At 44.2% G+C, this 24,493-nt stretch overlaps 1 protein-coding gene across 14 annotated transcripts in view; it reads left to right on the forward strand.

Moving 5' to 3' along the window:
• The window catches only part of TBL1X (transducin beta like 1 X-linked), a 211,091-nt gene that overhangs the window by 102,592 nt on the left and 84,006 nt on the right, over positions 1-24,493 (forward strand). For 9 of the 14 annotated variants that reach the window (XM_070257969.1, XM_070257974.1, XM_070257971.1 and 6 more), the window contains exon 3: positions 19,508-19,646. The exons of the other annotated variants lie outside the window; for them this stretch is intronic. The gene's annotated coding sequence lies outside the window, so the exon portion shown is untranslated. The remainder of the gene's footprint in view (positions 1-19,507; positions 19,647-24,493) is intronic. 14 annotated transcript variants of the gene reach the window in all.

Here is a 24,493-nt window from a genome sequence, read left to right on the forward strand (position 1 = left end):
TCCGACCCTGGGCTCTGCCATCCCAGCCAGAACTCTGCTACTTGGGGACTCCAGCTCACTCCATGTGTCCTTAAGCAAAAGCTCCGAGTTTTAAGCCTCAATTTTGTGCTCTGTCAAAGGCTAATAACATCTTTGCCTTTGTATGAGGATTAAACGCAGTTCGCCATGGAAAGCAATTCTCACAGTGCCTGGCTCTTCAGCAGACATTAGGCCAATTTGATGATGTTATCTTCTGTCATCATTTTATAAAGCAAGAGAGATAATTGAATTGGACGGCCTGCTGTCTGCCTTGCCTTCTTCAGATGCAATGCTGTGTCCCAATTTACTGCTTTCCTTGTCCCAGCTGATTTAAGCTGTCTCTTACTGTTGATATATTTAAATATTTAAAAAATAAATCCTTGTTATTCTGAAATGTATGTGTTCATTCAAGGATCATTTACTGACTGCTTGCTTTGTGCCAGTTATTACAATTAAGTGGTGGTTGGGGGAGGGTGCAGAGAAGCAGCGGATCATCAAATATAGAGTGCCCAGATGGGACCCAAGGCCCCACCCCTTCTGCTAGGGAGGAAGGACCACTGAGCATCCTGCTGCAGGGTGATGACAGATATGTGGGGCTGTATCTGCCTTCTCGAGGTCAGGGAGGTGATGTCTGAGCCAATGCACAAGTGAGGAAGAGGAAGATTTTGGGGTCCAGGGGAAGGCATCCTCGGCTAAGAGGGCAGCGTGAAGTCCTGGGGCATGTCTGCGAAATGGGTCCTTCAGTGCAGCTGGGACAAAGGAAATGCCCAGGGGCCAGGGGCTGGCATGGAGTATGGGCTGGGCATCAGCCAGCTCATTTATTAATGAGTAAAACAAAGCTACTTGGTCATCTGAGGATGATTTTATGTCGGTAATGTAAACTATTTTGAATAGGAATATAAATAAAATTAAATTTTCCATGAGACAAATGCATTTGTTTATTCCCTTAAACATCTTTAAATTTTCTTATCTATTGATGTCATTTTTTTTATGGCTGACTCCTGTTCCTGTCTTCTGTTTCTGCTTTTTACTTAATAATCTTTGACTTTTTGACATTTATTGTGACCGACTGCTCTGTGTCCTCACCCTTCCTTCATTTATTTCCATGTGTCCACTCTGTTTACCACCTGAGTGGTTGACCTTTTTGCCCAGCGCTTACTAAATGGCATTTTAAAGAAGTGACATCATGCCACTGCTTCCGGAGTGTAGCTGTGGCTGTTTGTACTTGGGACTTCTCACCCACCTGATCACTTAGTTAGGAAATCTTCACCCATGGGTCATTATTTCTGTGGCAATCAAAGAGACTACCAAGTAATTACGAAAACTTTCATGTCTGGTCACATATTCTATTCTTTTTTTTTTTATTGTGGTAAAGTACACATAACATAATATCACTTTAACCATTTGTAAACATACAATCCAGTGGCATTAAATACACTCACAGTATTATGTAACCAACCATCTATACCTAAAACTTTTTCATCATCTCCCCCAAAAAACTCTGAACCCATTAAGCAGTAACTCTCCCTTCCACCATTGCCGTCCCTCCAGCCCCTGGTAACCTCTATTCTACTTTCTATCTCTATGAGTTTCCCTGTCCTAGGTCCTGCATATAAGTGGAATCCTACAATATTTGTCCTTCCTTGTCTGGCTTATTTCCCTAAGCATACTGTTCTCAAGATCCATCCATGTTGTAGCACGTATCAAAATTTTGCTCCTTTTTATGGCTGAATAATATTCCATTGTATGGTCACATATCCTTTTAGAATAGTGGTAAGTACACTGCCCATGTTGGGGCAGTGAGGCCATGGTGCTCATGAGTCTATCCATTTTCCATGCTGTACCATGGGCTTCATGGAAAAGACTGAGGTTTTACATACGTTGCCTGTTTTCACAGTTAGCTTCTGAAGAGGTGGCGTGGGGATATGGTGCCTTGTCTCTTTGATGCTGTGGTAGTGGAATTGCTCCTGTCTGGCTGAGTCAGACCAAATCAAGGCAGTTATTCATTTATTCATTCAGCCAGCATTGACTGAGCTTGTCCTCTGAGTCAGGCACGGTGGTGGGCACTGGAGAGAAACTAGTTAACCTAACTGACCGGTGCGGGACCAGTCTCCCGATGTGAGTTTGTAGCTTCAGGGTGGACTTAGCTATTCCTCTATGTCTTTCTTTCCCTCTCAAGGAATTGTCACACTTTTTAGTTTCAGATAAAGGGGTTTAGTATTTGTTTCTGTATATCTTATCCAGTGCCCTTTAAACCCATGCTTCCTATTTTCTCTTTTACATGAGAACAGCCACAGCCATGAAAAAGATCAGTTGAAGAGTGATTCATCACCACCATTTGCAACAGATTTCTAAGTAGGGTTTGCTGGGTCTCTGATAATTGCAATACAATTAACATAAATCCTTTCTACTTGAGGGGCAAATAAATGCATGTGTCTGTGGTGGGAGGTGCGTGCGCCTCTCTTTGGCTTCCGGGGGTCTGTAGCTACCCCATCGTGGTGTTTACGTATCCCTAGGAAATTAAGACCCTTCCGATGTGAAGGTGATGAAGAATTAAGCTGTGATTTTTCTGTGTTCTCTATTGTAGAGAAATTGGGCCTATTTTCACACTTTCAGTGGTGGCTAAAAGGAAACACGATGGCAGATGGAGGCCCGGCCCCTGACCTAAGGGATGCGCTGGGCAGTCCTGCTTACTGACACCGAACCACACTCCTCCTCTGAAGGCAGGGATCTGTCCGCGCCGAAGGGACTGTACACCCAGGGTTTAGCCTGGTTTCCTGCCCCGGATGCTTCAAAACCCTCTCGAACACAAAGCAGTCCACTCAGATATGCTCTACGTAGAGAACCTCTCGTATGAGGGAGGGAGGGATGGAAGGGTGTCGGCTACTAATGCTCGCTCGTCTGTTTGAAATGTCGCCCAGCTTGAAGGATGCCAGGTGAGGGTCCTTTAGCAGATGGGCACCTCCCGTTACCCCAGATATCACCCACCTCGACCTGCCTCTGTGATCTCGCGGGTTGAGGTCTAAGGCCACGTGGGGACCACAGGAAAGGCCCGCCCTAGCATTTGGTCTCAGGCTGGGTCCTGGTAACCCTGTTAGAGTCCTCCGCTCCCTTCTCCCCTCCGCCCAGTGTCCTTTCCCCTGCCCTTCCCTGCCAGCACCCATTCCCCACCTGCACTCATCTCCCTCCCCTCCCACACCCAGTGGGCTCACATCTCCCTCCCGGACCTCATTCCTTCCCCAAGCCCACCCTTTACCTAGGAGTCTTCTGCTCTACGGCCATCCCTCTTCCTTCTGCCCCCTTTCCCTCATTTCCTAGCTCCTCCCCCCAATCCATCATTGCTTCCCTTCTCCTGTGCCCACACCCCACCCTGAGCTCCTCCCCGGAGCCACTGCCCTCCTCCTTGACCACCTCACCCACCCTGAGAGGGAGACAGGCTGGCTTTGTGGAGCCCCTTCCCTCACTTGGCTTCCTTTTGGGAATTTTCCAGCAACCCCAGGCTGGCCATGCCTAATGGAGCTGAAACTGCTCCCAAATCGGGGTATCACTGGCCTGGAATCAGCAAAGAAGTGGTTTTAGCAGAGAGACGCTGTTGGTGCCCAGTTATTCCAGGAAGGGCATTTCTTAGGATATAGCTTTCCAAAAGGTGCTCTTACTGTGTGTCCCAAATCAGAGGGTGAGAGCTCCAGGGTGAATTAAAATTCTGTTTGTAAAGCAGGGCGCCCTCCAGCAGGAACTTGAGGTTCCCGAGAAAATACCTTCAACAGTTTTTTTTAATATCAGTGCGTGATAGTGTCATAACCGCCCTGGGTCTAGGGATCTTTATTTGAAAAGGGACACAGTTTGCGGACTCGTTTTTCGGCAGCAAGTGATAATTGTAGTTCTCAGGAGTTCCTAGGGGGCTAAAAAGGCAGTGCTTTGATAGCGCCGGTATTAACGAGAGCCTTCCCTTGGTCTTGGGGAAATTTCTCTATGAAAGTGTTCCCTGCAGATGCGCCTCCCGCCCTCCCTGGTTTACTCTCTTTCTGGGATTTTATAGGAACTTGTCCCTGGCCGTCTGTCTCTGTGGCGCCTTCACTAGATAGGAGGAGAATCATTCTGGAAACTAATTTCTTAAGAATCCACAGGAAATAGATTTTAGCCTCAAGGGATCCTTGCATTGTCTTCTGTGAGATGAGAGCTTCCAGCAAAAGGGATTGTGTGGGAGCCAAAAACTTGGGGGAAGATTTGTTGGTTGTGCTGTCAAGTTGGCTCTGACTCCTGGCGACTCTGAATGAGTGACATCCACCATCCCCTGTCCTCAGCAGCCCCCTCAGCTCCTGGAGTCTCACACCTATTATGGCTTCCTTTATGGAGTCACTCCATCTCATGTTTGGTCTTCCTCTATTCCTGCTGCCTTCTACTTTTCCCGGGATTATGATCTTTTCCAAAGCATCCTGCCTTCTCATGATGGGCCCAAAGTAGGGCAGCCTCAGTTTCATCATTTTTGCTTCCAGCAATCGTTCAGGATAAATTTGCTCTGGCACCCACGTCTTCATCTTTCTGGCATCCGGGGTATCCGTAGAGCTCTCCTTCAACACCATATTTCAAGTGAATCCACTTTTTTTCCTGTCAGCCTTCTTTACTGTCCAGCTTTCGCAGCTGTACATACATAGTAATTGGGAGTAGGAGGGGTTGGAGAATCTTGACCTTGATCTCCAATGATGCTTCCTTACACTTGAAGAGCTTTCCTAATTCTTTCATTGCTGCCCTTCTGAGTCTCAGTCTTGATTTCTTGGCTGCAGTCTCCATTTAAATCGATGACTGAGCCAAGGTAAACAAAATCTTTAACAATCATGTTGTCTTCATTGTCTACGGTAAAGTTGTGTAGTTCTTCTGTAGTCGTGATTTTTCTCTTTTAGATGTTCAAGTGCAGTCCTGCTTTGACACTTTCTTCTTTCACTTTCCTCAGAAGTCGTTTCCAGTCATTGCTGTTTTCTGCCTGTAAGACGGTGTCATCTGCATATCTTAGATTGCTGATATTTCTTCCACCGATTTTCGTTCCTCCTCCACGAGTCGAGCTCGGCTTTCCGTATGACATGATCTCTATGCAGATTAAACAAAACTGTCTGACACCTTTGCCTAAAGGAAATCATTATGTCTCTCCATAGTCTGTCCTGACAGTGGCCTCTTGTCTACCATACAGGTCACAGTCAAGTGCTGACCAGCCCACTTCCTCCAGAGCAGCCCAGAGCTTTTGATGGTCCACGCAGTTAAAGGCTTTACTGTCGTCTATAAAACATAGACCATAATCTTCTTCTGAAATTCTTTGGAGCACTCCAGTAGCACAGTTAGATCCGTGTACCTCTCCCTTTTTGAAATCCAGCTTGGCCGTCAGGCATTTCTTGGTCCATATGAAGTATGAGCCTTTGTTGCAGCACCTTGAGCATCCCCTTACCTGCACGGGAAGTGAGAGCGATGGTCCTGTAGTTACTGCCCACTTGGCAGCTCCTTTCTTGGGGGTTGGGATGTATATTGGGTGTTTCCAGTCTGTAGACCGTTGTTTTGTTTTCCATATTTGTTGATATATTCTTGTTAGGATTTTGACAGATTCACTCTCCGTGGCTTGAAACAATTCTGTTGATATTCCATCTACCCCTGCTGACTTACTGCTTCCCAGTACTGTCAGAGTGGCTTTCACTTCACGTTCTGGAATCATGGGTTCTTCCTCATAGGAATCTTCTTCAAAGGCGTCTGTCCTCCTCTTATCTCTTCTGCATAGATCTTCAGTGCACCGTTTCCACCTTCCCTTTATTTTCTCCTGATCAGATAGTGTGCATCCCTGTTGGTTGTTCATTCATAATATGGTTTAAATTTCCACTTGATTTCTTGAATCTTCTGGAAGAGAGATAGGGTGCTGATAAGTCAGGTTGTTGTTTTCAACATTTTCCTCACCCCTCATCCTGATTTCGGAGAGAAAAGATCTTTCCCTAGAATCACTCTGTAGTACCTTGCCGGTTTGGTTTATTTTCTTGTCTTGAATTCTTAGCATTTACCTACTAGGCCTCCCCTCTCCACTCCCCTCCCTCCCTCCCCCGCCCTAATTTGCATTTAATCTCTGTAACCCTTGCCGTAGCAATCTGAGGTGTCAAAACTCGAGTTTCCTTCTCACCGCAGGGTCAGCTCCCAGAATGGAAGGGGCTTGGTTTCAAAGGCTTCCAGAGCACAGTTACAGTCAAATCAAGTAAGTTTCGTGATTTTAAGATGTATACACGTCAAAACAGAACAGAACAGACGGGCCAGATGAATTCCCTCCCTTTGCTAAGTCTCTCACCTCTGAGATGTTTTCCCTTCTCGCCTTGGTATTTGCACAGCTGTGCTTTTTGTGTCGTGAGGTTACAGAAATTCTTCTTTTGAGTGAGAGCCGCTTTGGCAGCCTAGAATGGTGAGGGGCCTGGGAGCCTCACAGGGAGGCTGCTTTTGCCTTTGCAAAGCCCTCTCCTGCCCTTGGGAGGTGGGTCCTTCCCTCCGCCCTGTAAGAGACTCATGTGGTCCTTATCCCAGTCTGGCGCTGTCAAAAACGTGGCTCATCCGAGGCCGTGTCCAGCTGGGAAATGGTCTAGTAACTCAAATCGCACAGGTTTTCTCACCAGTAATAAGGTTAAATCAGCGTATTGGTTCCATTTGGTGACAGCGTGGTGTCTAACAATCCTGCTGATAAGAGGGAGCTCATTATTTCGTGCTTGAAATGTAAATACTTTTTTGCCCAAATGTTGATCTTGATTCAGTTTTTCAATTTAGAGGGTTCATATAATAAGTAATTCCCTTAATGGAGTCACTGATTGCATCGCTCCTCGAAACGGCCTGTTTGGTGTCCTTTTCGACGTCCTGCTGACTTTTAGGAAAAGAGCGATGAAGATGAAACAGACTCCTTCACCATGACTGCAGTCCCTAGGACGTTTTAAGAATTGAAAGCCCTCAGTGGGAGCAAGCACAGCTTATACATTGAAGTTCTTTTGCTTTCTAAGTGCACGAGTGCCCGCATGGGTTGCTCACCAGCATGAGTTTACAACAGTGCCAGATTTTCACAGTTGAGATTTGGCAGCGACGTCGCTCAAGTCCAAATGGTCGGCATACACCTGGGTGTGCTTGTGATGATGTACCATGAGATCATGCAGTAAGCGTTAGAGATGTCATTCCTGGAGTTTTGGGTAATTTTGTTTTAATTTTTTAATTATGTACATAAAGTCATTCTCCTAAACTTAAGAAGAACTAAAATCAAATACACAGAAACCCTGTACATGTGGGGTTTTTTTCCTGTCTAGACTTTGTGACATTTCACCATTCACCTAAGCTAAACAAAATACATTATTTTGTAAATAAAATCAGAAGGAGACTGTTTAGCCTACGTAAAGGAACTGACTGTTGTGTTAGCTAATATGGAAGAATATTGCAGGCAAGTGTGTGGCTTCATCAGTGAAGAGCAGACATGAAGTTTTTAACAAGTGCTCGAAAACATTGAGCTAAAGATGCTTGCCATGTGGCTCCCCCTCTCAAGTTGCTTACGGCCAGTAGGAACATAAGAAATGCTGATAATTGTCACACCAGCCAGTCCTGTGAATCTGAGTCTCCATAGCAAACATGGGTCAGTGAAACTGGCCATTTGAATAGACAGGCAGTTCTCAGTTGGGGGCGTTTTGCCCCCTGGGGGACATTGGCAGTATCTGGACATTTTTGGTTGTCACAACTGGGGTTAAGGGTGCACTGGCATCTTGGGGGTGCTAAACATCCTACAATGCATAGTGTAGCCCCCACCACAAAGAATGATCCACCCAGGATATGCCAGGAGTGCCCAACTTCCTCCACTTGTCACAGCCCCAAAGGTCTCCAGACGCTACCTAGTGTCTTCTGGGGGCATGATTGTCCCTGGGTGGGAACCTCTGCCCTCAACTCTGAAGCTCTGAAGTCACCCGTTGAATGCCCTGCCCTCCTCATGGCCTCTTGAGTTCAGGGAAGTTAAGTGGCCCCTTGGAGCTGGCAGGACTTTTTGTAGGGGCAGAGGTAGAGTCTGAGGTTCTCAGTCCTCATCGTCTGGAGCGCGGTCCAATGACACAGCACCCAGTTCTGTCGTAGCCTCTGGAAGTGCATGCGCTAGCATCTTGGGGTAGCCTCTCCAGGTTGCATACATTTTATATTTTTTAGCTGTCACTTTAAAGTCATTTTTGGAGGCTGGTGAAATGACATCTGAGGTGCATGTGCATGAGAAGTGCATAAAAATGGAAAATTGTCATCAGGCTTTCCTGATGTAAATCCCAGTGCGGACTAGGTTATCTCTAAGGCATCCGCAATAATCCGCAATGCTCCCCGAGGTGGCCTGCAGCCATGTTTTCTCTCACTTAAAACGCGACATGAGGGGCTGATGGCCAACCCAAGCAGAGAGAGCCGATATAGTCATTAAATGTTTCCATGTAGTTTCCCCCAACCCTTCTGGGGAAGACCTAGGAATCAGCTGGAGGACCCTGAAACCCCAGGACCTGTGCTTCCTCTAACACTCGTTGTGGCTGGAGTATCTAGTTCTAAAGAACTGGGTGGAGGCTATAAATTTTTGACATTGGTTCTCAAATATTCATAAAGAAAAAGTCATAAATGAGACTAAAGTGTTAAGGAAAAGAGCTGAGACCCAAGTGGATAGGAGATTTCAGGGTAAAACAGTTAAAACTATAGACTCAACGCCGATAGAAAAGCAGGAGAGTGTTTAAAGAAACTCCAGGCTTAAGCGTATCTGCCGCTTTGTTGTAGAATATGAGTTTAATTGTCCTTTTCAGAGGACTCAAGTGCCTGTGCCGCTAAAGTTCTTAATGACCCGATAGAGTGCTTTGCCTTTCATTTTCTTTATGAAATTCTGTGAGCATTTTTCCTCCCGAAGATATTAATTGGGAGCAGCAGTGACTGCCCACTCTCTCATGGTCCTTCAGCCCACACACATACTCAACTGCCTACTGGCCAGAGTGTATTCTAAATGCCAAAAGTCACAGACACTGACAGAATACTTTTTTAAAAGAAAGAAATGCATAATATGCCCAAAATTTATGGAAAATGTTTAGATCAAGCAGTCCTCAAGTCCAACGTGTCCTTCAGGAGTTGTGCAGTGGGACAGCCCTCGGCGTAGCCTGGCTCCCAGTGGTGTAGGCTCCCGTGTTTTAGTGAAGTGCAAACCCAAGGAAGGAGTTATAAGGCAGCCTGAGTCCTGTCTCTAGGCAGCATTCTCCTTCCGTGCGTATGTTAATTGTTGCCACTAATAGGGTTTTATAAATTCAGTAGTCAGTGTCACTGTTAGTTATGGATTGAACTGTGTCTCCTCCAAAAAAAGATATGTTGGAGTACCAAGCTCCAGCACCTCAGAATGTGACCTTACTTGCAGATAGGGTCTTACAGAGGTAGTCAAGTTAGTGAGGTCATTAGGGTGGGCCCTAATCCAACATGGCCAGTGTCCTTATGGAAACAGGAAATTTGGACACAGGTGCATGTGAGTATGAAGATGGCCATCTACAAACCAAAAGGAGAGGCCTGGGACAGATTCTCCCTCCCAGCCCTCGGAAGGAACCAACCCTGCTGACAGCTTGATCTCAGAGTGCTAGACTCCCGAAGTGTGAGGGAATACATTTCTGTTAAGCTACTCAGCTTGTGGTCCTTTCTTATGTTAGCCCTGTGAAAGTCATACACTGGGACTAGTCTTTCTGCATATTTCAGTCCATGAAATGTACCCAGGACTTGTAGGGCAACTCCTCAGTCTATGGAAATGGAGAGGAAAAGGAATATTGTAATTCAGTTAACTTGATTCCTTCTGCAAAGACCCCGTTTCCAAATGTGGTTACCTTGCGAGTTGCTGGGGGTTAGGACTTCAGCATATCTTTTTTGGGAAACACAGTTCCACCCATAACACCATGAATCCAAAGGTTCTATCTTCTCATCCTAGACAGTGCCACCAGGTTCAGCAGAACCGCCAGGCTGGAATTGGTGGAAGAGAGTCGTTCTCAGCAGGTTAGGTCATTGCAGGGAGAAGGAGAGAGACATAGAGGCATAAGAGCAGATGGAGTCTCTTGTTGCAGGTTGTGAGCTTTGAATCTTTGAGGTTTTATAGAGGGTTAACTTTATTTTCAGAAGTGTCCTCTTGGAAGTCTCTAGGCTTCTCATCGTGATCCTTTCCCATTTCCTTGTATGGCTCTAGCCATATTACTACTTCGGGTGCACTTGATTCAATGAGTTATTTATAATTCAGAATTTGTTTCTGGATATAGGTCTTCCCAAAGCTAAAAAAATGATTACCTATGTATATGGTACAAGTTTTGCCCATAGGTAAGAGTGTGTGATTGACAAGCAATATCTTGATCGGAAAATAAAATACATCATAGATTGGAATACGAGGAAATGAGTTTCTTTTGTTCTCTTAATCTTCATCATCTTAAATGTAGCATTTGCACCAAGCTGGTAGTGGATGGCCAGGCTTAGAATCATCCATGGATGCATTGGGTGTGGGAGTGCCTGGAGCAGATCCACGATGAAGCGAAACATGACAGTGCAGGTGTAGAAAGGTTCACACTGGGAGGCAAAATAACTGTCTCCGTCACGAGATGGACAGTGTCCAGGCGCTCGCAGACATTAGAGGTGGAAGAGAGGTAGAGACCATGGACGAGTACCCAGGGTTTTATTTGGCCAGAGCTGGATGTGAGTCTCCAAGAGCACTGCGCTGCATACTGGCAGACAGTCTTCCTGTAGAAAACGCTAAGTGGACTTGGAATTGAGCTTCTTTTTTTCCCACTGGGGCTGCTTGGTGGGAAAGGGAAGAATAAAACCCTCTTGGATTCCCAAGAAAGCAGTAGGTGTTATTCAAAACTTAAATGTGTACTTTCCTACCAGCCTCTAGTTGCTAAGACTTGATTTTGTCTTGACGAGGATGACGAATTAGAGGATGGTGACCAGTGTTTCTCCACCATCTTGGAGCCCAATGCAGGATGATCACTGCCACTTTAGAAATGGAGTGTTTAAGTAGATACAGGGAAAATTCTCTTTTAGTTAAAGATCATGAACATTGGACTTCTCTAGGGTATTAGTGAAACATTTTTTTTTTAATCTTTATAAAATGAAGAGGTGCTCATCTCTCTGGGACTGTTGATCAGTATCTGAGCCCCACAGAAGCCCAAAACAGAGTGCTCTAACCAGCAGGAACCCCTGTTCAGTCAGTAGCTCTCTGCTATCAATGGATGCATTAAACCCGCGTCCATGATGGGAAATCAATATTTGGCACTGCTGTATCTCTTTCACTTGGATCAATAAATCTCACTAGGACTTCATTTGCTTTTAACTGCCTATGATGGAAACCTAGCAGGACATTACAGCTTGGAAAAAGTACCAGAGAATGGATCGTTCCTTTACAATAGAGAAAGATGCTCACCCTTCCACTTTGGTAATGTTGGTGAGCATTTCTGACCCCAGCTGGTCCAATGGAAATACTTGTTGACAGATTCATAAAATCAAAGAGGACCATGAGCTTGCCTTTGTTGTCCCTAGATCCGTGGAAAGCCATACTTTTTCATAGAATGTTGTTATAATATTATAACTGGAGTTAATTCAGTGCAGCCATCACTTGCTGAGTATCTCCTGTGTATCAGGCTGGGCCCAGGAGGTGGACTGAAAACTGAAACATAGTTTTTTATGGTCTGATTGGGTAGGACAGGCCTGAACATGGCCAGACCCCTCAGTATTGTGAGAGCAGACAGAAGGGTCTGATTCTGCCCTAGATAATGAAGGAGGCTTAAGGACAGCACTGACGTTTCAGCTGGGCCTGTAAGGAGAAGTGGAATTTTAGCCAGAGGACAAGGTGAAGGATCTTAGTAGAGGGAACAAACCTGTCAGGGCACGTGGAGTTAATTACATGTGTGGGGGCCACTGGAGGTTCTGCTGAGTGAGGAATGGTGGACTAGATCAGCTTGTTGGGGCATTAGCTTTGGCTGTGGTAGGCTCTGAGTCTCCGGGCTCAGCAAATCTGCGACAGACTGTGACAGAAATCCAGGGGGGTGTTCAGGGCCTGGAGGGCGGCAGTCATGCGAACACCATCAGCCTCCACCAGCTAAACTCTGTCCTCAGGGTGGGGCCAACGTGAACATCTGGGTCATAGAGCTCCAGGATTCTCGTGGCCACATGTGGTCTCTGTGGAGGGCTTCAGGAAGGGGTTGTGGGTTGAGGGTGGGCATCTCCTCGTAGGAATGCACTCCCTGGGCTGGGGACACGTGTGGTTTTTGTTTTATTCTGTTTTCATCCCATGAATTTCAAAGGTGTGGTTATAGCTGTCCAGTGTGGGCAGCCTCTGTAAGAACAGAACTTGTTTCTGGAAGCAAGTGGCCAAGGCAGACCCGGAAGTGTGACTTGGGGATGAAGATCATTCAAGGAAGTAAGGCAGAGTGATGTCGTCTATCCAAGTCCCCCACTTCACATTTCTGGGATCTCCTTCCCCTGTTTGCTCTGCTTCAGACGCCTTTCCACCCACTGCCCACTGTAGGCGAGGGGGTGCAAGGTCTCAGGTGGGCAGGAAGAATCCCAATGAAGAAGGCACTGGAATTGCAGCCCTGGCCTGCAACTGTGTGCATGTGTTAGATAGAAACAGTGAATATGTCTACGGGAGATCAAAGGCATAATTACCACATGATTTTGGTTTTCTTCTTTTCCCTGTTATCTCATGTAAATGCTGTCTCACTGAGGGAAGTGGTTATAAGCATGGCAATATTCTATGCTATGTATAGTTCTCACTTATAGAACTATCTAGAATGGCTCATAGTACTCCTGAAGCTCAGTTAGGGGACTTCAGTGCTGTGAAGCATAAAATTTATGATCATCAACTATGGATTCTGGCTCTGTCTTCAAGTTCCTTTTCTTTTTTTTTGTAGACGGGGAGCAGTTGAATTTCAGCTTGTCTTGCCACCAGTTTTCTGGTTTCCTGACCAAGCTGAGTAACTTTCAGCAACGCATTGGATCCCTTACAAACCCTTCCTCTTGATTTTGGGAATTCCTAGCTCAGAAAGCTTTGTTGTGAAATCGAATCAACAGCAGTAACTGGTGCAGGATACGGTGTTATCTGCTTTGAATGTATGGCTTTGAAGTTGAATGTCAATATATATTTTTTAAAAGATACTTAATTAATTAGATAAAAGTCAAGAGGTGATTTCTTTCACACCAGATGGATGACAACTAATGGGTAGAGTTGACTAAAATTTCTCCTTTTTTCTCATATACCAATTCACTGAATTTCTATTTTTATAAGATATATGCTATTTAATAAATGATAATAGATCATGTTTTTTCCCTTTTATAAATGTCAGGAAAGCCTTGATGATTTTAAGTCTCTTAGATTTTCTAATAACTGGTCCTGGTTGGCTGGATGTGGAATAGAATCCAGAAGTTCTAAAAGCAAACTTAGTTCTTGATTAAATATTGAAATGTTTGTCATTAATCCACGTGGAGTTGGCATCCTTGGAGCAGTGTTGTGAACGAGAAGCCCCACTGCATAAAAGTTGAATGACACACCAGAGACATCGGGAAGTAAATGAAGACTCCTTTACTCTTCAGACATCCTAAAAGATGAAAATAGGGGCCAGCCCCATGGCTGAGTGGTTAAGTTTGCGTGCTCCGCTTCCAGGGCCCAGGGTTTCTCTGATTCGGATCCAGGGCACAGACCTAACACTGCTCATCAAGCCATGGTGAGGCGGCATCCCACATAGCAGAGCCAGAAGGACCTATAACTAGAATATACAACTATGACCTGGGGTGCTTTGGGGAGAAGAAGGGAAAAAAAAAGAAGATTGGCAATAGAAGTTAGCCCAGGTGCCAATCTTTAAAAAAAAAAAGATGAAAATAAAAGCAGGTGAATATGCAGGCACACAAATTTGAGTTGCTTACTGCCCTTCTAGATAAACCAGTCTTTCTCCTTTAAGGGAAGCCATTTTAGAATTTTTAATTAATTCTTCAAGAGGACTCATTACTGGGGATGGGTAAAGAGCTCATTAGAGTAATGGTTTCTCATCTGTTCTGTGGTTTGATGTCATAGACCCTAGGGGCCAGGCTAAGCCGTAGTTGCAGTGTCTCTTTTCTTGATCTGAAACCCACACACCACTTTAGTTTGTAAAATAATTATCTAGTGATATTAAACACAATAAAAATTATACTGTTTTTAAAAATCTAAAAATGTGTATATGGACACATATATAGATGCTAGTCGTATAAACAAAACATGCGTCTATACGTACATTTGTGGACAGCATTTTGTAATCCCTAAAACATCAAATCTGTAATTTGGAATCTTGTACATCCTCCCTCTCCATTCCCACCTGAACCCCAGGGTGCTCCCAAGACATGGAGGGAACGGTGGAGGCAGGCATGACAGCAGTTGACCCGGGGCCACCCTCAGGGTGGGCAACAGCTGAACTCCAAACCTAGGACCGAGGCCAATCAGAGGGGTCTTTTCCTCCCCACATACTCTCTGGAAGAGTGAGATTCAAGCTGACTGTTGGTGGTCGTGTGAGTTTCTCAGGGCTGCCAGAACAAAGGGTCCCACAAACTGGGTGACTTAGAACAACAGAAATATATTCTCTCATGGTTCTGGAGGCCAGAAGTCCGAAGTCAGGGTGTCACCAGGGCTGCTCTCCCTCTGAAGGCCCTAGGGGAGGACCCTTCCTTGCCCCTCTGCTAGCTGCCAGTGGTTGCCGGGAATCCTTGATGTTCCTAGACTTGTGGACACATCACTCCGTTCTCTGCCTTCTCCATGTGTCTCTGTCTTCACGTGACCATCTTCTTATAAGGACACCAGTCATACTGGATTAGGGGCCCACTCTACTCCACTATGACTTTGTCTTGATGAATTACATCTGCAGCGACCCTATTTCTAAATCAGGTCACATTCGGAGGTACTGGGGGTTAGGACTACAGCATCTCTCTCTTCTTTTGAATTTTTTTTTAGTCAGTCACCATATATATGTGTCCCTTTACCCCTTCTGCCCACCCCTCCACCCCCTTCCCCTCTGGTAACCACTAATCTGTTCTCTTTCTCCATGTGTTTGTTTATCTTCCACATATGAGTGAAATCATATGGTGTTTGTCTATCTCTGTCTGGCTTATTTCGCTTAGCATAATATCCTCAAGGTCCATCCATGCTGTTGCGAATGGGACAATTTTGTCTTTTTTTTAATGGCTGAGTAGTATTCCATTGTGTATATAAATACACCACATCTTCTTTATCCATTCATCAGTCAGTGGGCACTTTGGTTTTTTCCAAGTCTTGGCTATTGTGAACATAGGGGTGCATAAGTCTCTTTGAATTGTTGATTTCAAGTTCTTTGGATAAATATCCAATAGTCAAATAGCAGGGTCATATGGTATTTCTATTTTTCATTTTTGGGGAAATCTCCATACTGTTTTCCATAGTGGCTGCACCAGTTAGCATTCCCACCAGCAGTGTATGAGGGTTCCCTTTTCTCCACATCCTCTCCAACATTTCGTATTTCTTGTCTTGTTAATTATAGCTGCTCTAACAGGTGTGAGGTGATATCTTATTATAGTTTTGATTTGCATTTCGCTGATGATTAGTGATGTTGAACATCTTTTCATGTGACTGTTGGCCATCTGTATGTCTTCTTTGGAAAAATGTTCATGTCCTCTGCCCAGTTTTTGATAGGGTTGTTTGTTTTTTGTTGTTGAGTTGTATGAATTCTTAATATATTTTGGAGGTTAACCCCAACATCTCTTTTTTTGGGCACACAGTTCAAGCCATAATAGTGGTCATTCCCCACCCCATCTCACCCTACCTTTCTTCTTCTGGCCCCTCCAGATGTACTCTGAGATGGCTATCTGGCCATGCATGACTCACGCCCATGGCCATTTGACACTTTTAGAGGGCAGCTGAAGAAACCCAGAGAGTTAAAATTCTTTGTCTTTAATAAAATTAGCATGTAAATAGAACAGAACTCCAAGTGCAGTGTTCCGTAAAAGGCCGGTGTAACTGCAGTCTTGGTACGCAGAGCATGTTCAAGCAGTGAGGTCAAAAGCCAAAGTCAGAAGTTGGAATTGCCTTGGGGGACTTTTTATTCTGTGTTTTTCTGCCAAAGATCTGCAAACTCTACTGGTCTCTCCCTCAGGAGGCAATTTTCCGTCTATGACGGTTCACAGAGGTGTAGGGCGGCTTTTCTGGAATGTGGAACTCATAGTTCCGTGCACTGACTGGGAGTCTCGCCTGGGAGCCTGCTCTGGGTCACACGTTGGGGGCTTTCTCACATGACTGGGCGGGAGGAATGCTGCATGGGAGGGCAGGGTTCTGGTGGTGATGTTGCCTGCGGGCCCCTTGCCTCGTGCCCTGGAATACTCCGTGATCCAGCCATGCAACCTTGGCTCTGTGAGGGCCAGGGTCGCCAGGGGAGGCCCCAGAGCCTGGCGGTTGTGAGCGGAGCCCCAGTCCTGTTCTAGCGGTAGGTGCACAGGAAGAGAAGCAGTTAGGCCCTTGGGTTTTGGATTCCTGGAATCAAAAGGCCCTTCCCTGGAGTCTTGTCCAGTTTTCTCTGAAAGAAATTATGTTGTGGGCAGGTCTTTGGTGCCGAGTTAGACTTCTTTCGAGACTCTCTGGCTCTTTTTAGGGAAACGTGTTAAACAAACAACAGGTCTGCTCAGAAATGCTGTGTCTTTGGGCATCTCAGAGCGCGGTAGCTGAAACCTTCACTGTGGCATTTCCTCTCTTGGCGGTGGTGGCTTCCGATGGTAAACAAGGGGGGACCTTGATGTCCTGTCACTGAGCTCGGCCCTTGGAGACAGACTTCGGGCCCTAGAGAATCAGCTTCCAGTAGCAGTTTGACAACAGGGACTATGACTTCGCATCCTAATGACAGCCCCCAAACAAGATCCAGCTTCATAATTAGTGTCCCCATTAGAACATGTACGCATCCAGTGGTGACGTTTATTCCAGGCCTTAGTGTCAGACTCATGAAAAAGCTAACCAAACAGAAACGGGAATTTTGCTTTGGAGGAAAAAAAAATCTAAATTCTCTTACATGAGATAACATGAGGAGTTTAAAGGCACGCAGGAACTCTGCCTTGCAGGTAAATCTACTCTTCCAGGTGATGCAAAATGGAGCCCAGCTTCTGACATCTTTCTGTCAAGAATTTGCTAAAATAAATCAGACAAGTTTAGGATTGACCTCATGGTAAGAACTTTAACAGAAACCCTTCTTCTAATCTAACGAAAAAACCACTCGTACGTTTGGACATGGAAGCGCATAGCTGAGGGGAGCAAGGTCCTTGCTAGGGATTCAGGGGAGAAAATATCAGTCTGGTTTCTAAGGCTGTGTGAATCTGGGAGGTAAATGATTTACTCAGTAGGCTCAGGGTTTATTAAAAGAGAACTATTTGATGGTGGCAGGATAGATCCGTTTAATTTGCTAGATCTTTTGGTTTTTTGTTTGCATGCTTGTTTGAAGGTAAACAAATGGAATTAAATAATTATTGGCTTGGAGGGAGTGGAGGGGTAGCGAATGGATGGGATTCGTTTCTAAGCCGTTAGTGGGCTCCAGTTTCAGCCCCTGTGTTAGTCATTTGTTGCTCTGTAACAGATTACCCCAGCGTTCAACAGCTGAAAGCGACAAACATTTATTTTCTCCCTCCGGTGATGCCGGTGTTTCCATCCTTACAGCTAGGGGCCCTGACCCTGACACCCAGGGCTTAGAGGGCATCCTGCTTCTTGCTTTAATTTTTCTTCGATGACTTCTCGTCTTCCCTGCTTTTCAAGGCTGGCTAAGGGGGATAACCAAAAATTCCTGAGAGGAAAAGCTGAAAATAAAATAAAAACGGAATCTTAAAGAGGGTGGCACTTTGATTGGTGGAAATGGGGACCTTATAATTATAAAGGTTGCATCTTGATTGGACCGTGTATGTGTGTCCTCCAGGGTTGCCAAGGCTAATGTTTTTGATGGGCTGAAGATCTGCAGTGAGGCGCACTCATCACTATGAAAGAGTTATTATTGTTGGTTTTGCACAGTGACAGCTGTTGACCCTGATCGACTTGTTTTGTTGATCCACGTACGCAGGTCTGCTCCCCGGGGAAGTGAGCCACTACATAGATGGCAGGGACCGCTGTTTCTGTGATGATTTCTCTCCATCACAGTTGAGCCGTCTTACCTGGAGGACTGAGACCCATACCTGGTCAGTTCCTCAGAAAGCATTGGGTAAATCAGGGAATCATAAGAAATGATACACGTGTACATTAGCTGAAGGTTTTTTATTAACTGTATTTCAGGCTTTTTCAAATTTCACCCCTTTTTCCATTAATATCCTTTTCCTGACCCAGGATCCCACGCAGTGCACCACAGTGAATTTAGTTTTCATGTCTCCTTAATTCCTCTAGGCTGTGCCGGTTTCTCAGATTTGCCTTATTTGTCATAACCCTGGTCGCTTTAAGGAATACTGGTCATGAATTTTGTAGAATGTCCTTTGATTTGGGTTTGACTGACGTTTTCCACATGATTAGACTGGGGTTATGAGTTGCAGGGACGAAGACCACAGAGGTTAAGTGTCCTTCTGATCACATCGCATCAGGGGTATGTGTGTCAATGTGACTTAAATCTGATGAGGTAAACCTGATCGCTTGCTCAAGGTCATGTGTCCCAGTTTCTCCACTATCGAGTGACTGGTTTTCCCTTTCCAAATCTGCTATTCTTTGAAAGCCCATAATCAGGGGTAGGGGAAACATGTTAAGCCTCACCTCCTGGAGATTGTTTTGTTTTAAATTAGAGTGCGTCAGTGCAGGTTTATTCACCAATCTCTTGATAGAAGGGAATAGAGCTTTTTCTTGGAGTGTGGATCTAATAATTCTAGTTTGGGATCAACTTTCCTCATAAACCATACCCATGATGCACCCTCTACAATTTCCAGTGTTGGTTTCTCTAAAGTGGAGTGGGAATTTAAAGAGATTGTGAAACCATCTCAGTGCAGAATCCATCTACAGATTTATGACCTTTTCCTACATCTCTTGACCATCGCCCACCCTACTACCATTTTGATGATACATTTTCATTTGGTGATCTGTCTTGGTTAAATCTATATAACAAAGCATCCAAAGCAGTTTTGGTGGAAAAAAACAGTTTGTGCTCCTCGTTTGTCAGATTACATAATACTCAATTACTTTTCATAAATGCAATAACAAATCCAATTGACATAAGCAGGTTTGGGACCAGTCGACACTTGGGTTTTTAGGAAGGTACACAGGTGACTGGCTCAAGCAGAAAAACATCAGCCCCCTGGAAAAGAAAGAGGCCCAGCCCAGTGAGCTTGGGGCCTGTGGGCAGCTGTCAGCACGTCTGCAGCATAGGCAGTCTGGTTAATTCAGCGAGAAGGTCAAGTGGAGGCCTTGTTAAAAGAACTTCTCTACGTATTTTTAGAAGCGGCAAATATCAACCATAAATATTTAATGTTGTGTTTATAGACTTTAGCATCATAGAACTTCAAAAAGGTGACTCAGAGGAGGTTGACGAGCGTACACCTAGAGGAGAAGAGAATTTCCCCAACACGTCGCACTCTACCAGGAAGGCCGCCCTTGACGTTCCTAGGAAAGGAGTAAATAGGTAACTATCTTCTTCTTCTTCTTAATACTCCCCAGATGAAGTATTAGTCATTATTCTTTGCTTGCCAGGGTTTTCGTAACTCTTTTCTGATTTTAAAAATAATATGCTGTAAGCAACATGAAAAAATAAAATCAAGCATGAAAAGAAAATAAACACCTCTAAATCTACCCATCGAGGTCCCCCAGCAGTGTTTAGGTCTGTTTCCTTCCAAATGTTGATGTGTGTGCAACGTGCTGCACAGTCAGCTGTGTAATGCAGAGCTTCCACTTAACCTTACAGAGCGAGCATTAGATCACCTCCCAACATTTATTGAAAATATTTTTATGCATCTATCGCATCAAGTGCACGTTCTGTAATTTATTTAACACGTGTTGTTGGAGATTTAGATTGCTTCCAGTTTTTGCTTTAGGATAGATTGCTGGAAATAGAACTGGAGGGCTCTTGAGACCCATTACCGAATTGCTTTCCTGAAAGCTTGTGCCAATTGTATAGTAGGGCCGGGGGGGTGGGGTGCAGTTCCCATGATCCTGGTCAACTGAGCCCGAAATGCTTGGCATGGTTTTTTTTTTTTTTTCCTTTTTTTTTGTTTTTGTTTTTGAGGAAGATTAGCCCTGAGCTAACTACTGCCAATCCTCCTCTTTTTGCTGAGGAAGGCTGGCCCTGAGCTAACATCCATGCCCATCTTCCTCTCCTTTCTATGTGGGACACCTACCACAGCATGGCTTTTGCCAAGCGGTGCCATGTCCGCACCCAGGATCCGAACCAGCGAACCCCGAGCTGCTGAAGCAGAACGTGCACACTTAACCTCTGTGCCACCGGCCTGGCCCCTTTCCTTTTCTTTGATTACTAATGAGGTGGAATATTCTATCGTGTTTGTCAGCCATTTGCATTTCTTTTTCTGTGACTTGGACATATGCTGCTTTAAAAGGCATATCTCAGGTTCTTTTCGGAACATGACACTTTCTGGGTTTCACTTGAATGCCAGTTGCTTTAAGATTGCCACGTCAGAGTTTCAGCTAAATGGGCTCTTTCTGATGTTTGCTGGGACGTTAGTCTCCTGACTTTAGCCAAACTGTGAGTCTACGTATTAGGGCTGCATGTTAAACAAGAGGTAAGTCCAGAAAGCAAGAAGGCGAGTTGGCAAATTAATTTACTAAGATGGTACTTACACGTGCGCGTCTCTCAGTAACTCTTTTGCCCCTTTCCTTAAAGGAGTTCATGTGTGTAAGAGTTAGGACCACTTGTAAATGAGAGTTGACGTGTTGGAATGTCACACGGATGTGTGGGTTCGGCTCATCTCATATTCCTAGTGTGCTTATCAAAAGACAGTATTTTTATAGAGTGACAGCTGTAGGAAAAGCACAGATTCTTATGTTAGCCAATAAAAGATTTTTTAAAATATAATTATAAATTGGCAAGCTCGCCAGTTTGTTTCTACTTGTTATTAGCCAAAGTTCAGTGTTTCCCAAGGGGGGGTGTGTGTGTGTGTGTGTGTGTGCGCGCGCGCGAGTGAGTGGGTGTATATTTGTGACATATGTTTTATTATGCAAATTAGTTAATTGAGTATCTAGTATGTGACAAGTTCTGTGCTATCTTTGAAGCATTGGGCTGTTTTATAATGTACCCAGGACCAGGAGAGAATTGGTTTTTTTCTACATTACTCCGAAGTCATTATTCAGACTTCTACGCATCAGCTGTTACTACTCTCCTTTCACTGTTTTATGACATCACACAGTTAGAAAGCTTTCCAAAATCAACTTCAGTCCTCCTTTTGTAATGTTTAAGTGTAATTCCGATTTTTTATTCTCTAAAGAAAGCTTTCCAAAATTTGAAATGCAATTAGTGAAAGGGGAGGAAAAAGATGATTCAGTAGTGATCGATAGATTGGTAAAAACAAATGCCGTGATGACTTTGGGGTGCAGTATGTGTCCTTTTACAACATAACAGATGTAGCTCCTTAATAGTGTTTGTATATTTTTGCTCAAAAGTATATTGAATAGGTAAGAGTCTAGCCAGGCCTCGAATGAATCATCTCCTGCCGAATTTCAATAGATGGGATAATCCATGGGGAAATGCCCAGATTTCCCTAGGACCAGGCATCTTCTCAGGACTCAGGATTCCGTTTCCTCTCCGTGTTTTACTCCCACAGACTGGGAATTTTCTTGGTCCTACAGTGTGCAATAGACACAGCAATTGGGAATGGAAGGGCAGCAGCTCTCACTCCCCAGTTCCCTTCCAGCTTACGGCTGCAGCTTGATGGCTCACTTTGAACTCAGTTTCACAGGGCATGTGGGCACATGCGCAGTGCCTGTTTCAACCCCGAGCAAGCAGAATCTGTATTCTCTCCACCAAAATAATAATATAAGTAAAAAGCACTCTTAGAATATTGCATAATTTACATCCTGCAAAATGAATTACTTCTCCTTAATGCCCACCCGTCTTATGGGTGGTTTTTAATTAGTTCAAAATAGAACTTTAAGTGGCAATAATATTCCTCTTGCTAGAACAAGGACAGTCAAGTGTTCCATTTGTCATCGTTGATGAGATGCGTGCAGTTACCCCGGTACTAAATGCTCGAGCATCTTGTACGTGTTGATTCTCCTCTGCTTGTAATGAGTGGGCCTTAATTAAATCTCGAAGTGACAGCTGAAGATTTAAGGGGCAGGATGTCATATCCAAAAGGAGATTTACTGTAACAATAATAGCAAGAGGAGCTACGAGGAGCCCTAGCCAAGCTTTTTGTTCAGGGTCATCCCTGAACATCCCTGCCATCTTAGTGGCTAGGATTTGAGCTGTACTGTTAACAACTGCACGAAGCCTATTAGTGATGGCATCATCACTTTTGTGCTCCCATGGCAACCTGCTAGGAAGGGTGGCACAGGTATTGTGATGTCACCCCCATTTTATAGACGAGGCTGTCTCAGCCAGGCTGGGTCCTTACCAACTAGATCATCACGGCATTTGTTTTTACCAATCTATTGATCACTACTGACCTGCAGCGAGGTCTGTAAGTTCAGAGCCCACTACGCTACCTGCTAGGCCAGGTTGCTCCCAAATCAATATGTATACAGCAGGTGGAGGTGAGCGATGGGCTGTTTGCTCACCACGTGAGTGACCTGCTGATGACCTTGGCATTCTGAGACCCCCAGGCTTTCACCCCAACCTTGCTCAGGTGTCTAACGGAACTTCTGATAATTCTCTATATGAAAAATTACTTGAAACAGAAAAGCTAGTCTTCAGCTAGAACAATTTGTGATTATTAACCTGTTTCAAATTGATCAAGGAATAAACATGATTTTATGGGCATATAATTAAAAGTTTGCAGTGGGCACAATCAAAAGAGAAATCGTGTAGCCTAAAAAAACTCTCTGCCTTCATGTTGCCGACTACAGTCAACAAATTTAGAGCCTAGAAGCCGTCTAGATTTGCGCTGTCTGATGGAAATAGAATGCGAGCCACCAATGTAATTTACACTTTTCTAGTAGCTACAGTAAAAAGTAAAAAGAAGCGAGTGAAATTAGTATTGCAGTATATATTTTAAAATATATTAGGTTAATATTGTGATACATATTTTAATATATAATAATACAATAATATATTCTCTTTAACTCTCCATGTCCAAAATAGTATCATTTCAAAAGTGATCCATATAAAAAAATATCCATGGTATATGTTGTGTTCTTTTGTTGTATTGTCTGAAATTCAGTGTGTAATTGCAGCACGTCTCAATTTGGACTCAGCACGTTGGTCTGTCTTAATCTAAGACCCCACGCTCCAATCTCTGTCTAACATTTTGAAAATTAATTCAAAATAAGAAAAATAATTTGCAAGCAGTTAGTTGCACTCTTTTTAGGAAGGGATAATTTTAAACTTGGACAGTTTGTGGTTATTAATCTATTTGGATTTGGTCGAGAAAAAAATGCAATTATATGTGGGCATGTAATCTAAAAATTTGCACGTGGATCAGTTAAAGAGGAATTGTGTGGCCTGGAAAGTCCTCATAACCCTCTGTCCTACAGACCACAATCGAAGGATTTTAGCTGCTGCAGGCTTCGAAGTGACCACGCTGACCTGCACTGTCCAGTAAGGTGGCCACTAGCCACGTGGAGCTGTGGAGCACCAAAAATATGGCTACTGTCACTGAAGAACAGACTTAAAATTTTATTTCCTTTTGACTGATTTAAATTTAAACATCAAACTTTGATTAAGTTACTGGAAAACTTTAAAGTATATTGGGAACCAACCACGTGAGTATGTGAATCTCTATTTTCAGCTGCACATTTTCTGAACCGTTAACAGCAATCCAGTATTTCCAGTGAAAAGTTAGTGTCCTAAGTGAGATGTGCCGTAAGTAGAAAATACATAAACCTTTAAAGATTTGGAGATCTAGTTGGAAAAAGGAATATAGGAGATCTGAGTAATTTTTTATAGAGAGTACATGTTGAAATGATGCTATTTTGGATATACTGGGTTAAATTTAAATTTAAATATGTTATGAAAATTAACCTCACCAGTCTCTCTTTACTTTTTTTTTTTTCCAAGTAGATGCCACAATTTTTTTTTCCCCAGGGAAAGATTTGCCCTGCGCTAACATCTGTTGCCAATCTTCCTCTTTTTTTCTTTCTTTTTCTCCCCAAAGCCCCGGTGCATGGTTGTATATCCTAGTTGTAAGTTCTTCTGTGTGAGCCACTGCCACAGCATGGCTACTGACAGACGAGTGGTGTGGTTCCATGATCAGGAAACGAACCCAGGCCACCAAAGCAGTGAGCGCCAAACTTTAACTGCTAGGCCATCAGGGCTGGCTCCCCCTTTACATTTTTAAATTTTAAAATTGTATATAAGCTCAC

Source organism: Equus caballus, chromosome X, assembly GCF_041296265.1.
Source record: "Equus caballus isolate H_3958 breed thoroughbred chromosome X, TB-T2T, whole genome shotgun sequence".
NCBI classification, from domain to species: domain Eukaryota; kingdom Metazoa; phylum Chordata; class Mammalia; order Perissodactyla; family Equidae; genus Equus; species Equus caballus.